The 1,010-nt window shown below is 39.5% G+C and overlaps 1 protein-coding gene across 1 annotated transcript in view; it reads left to right on the top strand.

Moving 5' to 3' along the window:
• The window catches only part of LOC107685513 (chloride channel protein 1-like), a 57,081-nt gene that overhangs the window by 32,545 nt on the left and 23,526 nt on the right, over positions 1-1,010 (top strand). The window lies entirely within an intron of this gene.

Genomic DNA, 1,010 nt, shown 5'->3' on the forward strand with positions numbered 1-1,010 from the left:
TATACAGGCACTGGACTAAAAATACATTCATCAGTCATCGCTCCCAAAATGAATTCAACGGGTCATCTTGTTTGCTATAAATTAATTACAACAATAAAAGAAAATTTCATCATGAACATGAACAACATCACATTAGACCACAGAAATTCCAAAATGACATTCCCCTTACATTCAACTTCCAAAAGTGCATTCATCTTTGCCATGTTACATTCATTTAGTTGACTAGTGCTATATGCTGTATTAACAAAAACATAAATGGCATTAATAAAAACACTAACAAGCTATGCAATATCGCGTTCATAATCGAATGCGATTCACCTAATGAACGCGATATTGCGTAGCTTGTCGGTGATCTACGGCTCTGTGTATTAAATGTCGCTCCATCTGAAAGCACGTGATGGAGATTTACCGGTACTATTAATCACAGAATCGGCTTTACTGATGAGATGCGCATGACAATCAAATGCGATTTATCGTGCAGCCCTTGTTTGTTGATCACAACGTAGATGAGGAAAACTAGGATGCCGGGTGTATTCAAAGCGCCGCCATTACTGTCTAGAGTGCGTGGAATGTGCTATATGCTGTATTAACAAAAACATAAATGGCATTAATAAAAACACTAACAAGCTATGCAATATCGCGTTCATAATCGAATGCGATTCACCTAATGAACGCGATATTGCGTAGCTTGTCGGTGATCTACGGCTCTGTGTATTAAATGTCGCTCCATCTGAAAGCACGTGATGGAGATTTACCGGTACTATTAATCACAGAATCGGCTTTACTGACGAGATGCACATGACAATCACATGCGATTTATCGTGCAGCCCTAAGTGTGTTTGTTGATCACAAAGTACAAAGTAGATGAGGAAAACTAGTATGCTGGGTGTATTCAAATGCGCTTTTATTATGGTCTAGAGTGCGTGGAATGGTACGCTGTGATTGGTTGTTACCGTTTACAGTGCGTGGAATGGTGCGCTGTGATTGGTTGAGCGGGTATATTGCATTCT

Source organism: Sinocyclocheilus anshuiensis, unplaced genomic scaffold, assembly GCF_001515605.1.
Source record: "Sinocyclocheilus anshuiensis isolate Anshui unplaced genomic scaffold, SAMN03320099.WGS_v1.1 scaffold185, whole genome shotgun sequence".
In the NCBI taxonomy this organism is placed as follows: domain Eukaryota; kingdom Metazoa; phylum Chordata; class Actinopteri; order Cypriniformes; family Cyprinidae; genus Sinocyclocheilus; species Sinocyclocheilus anshuiensis.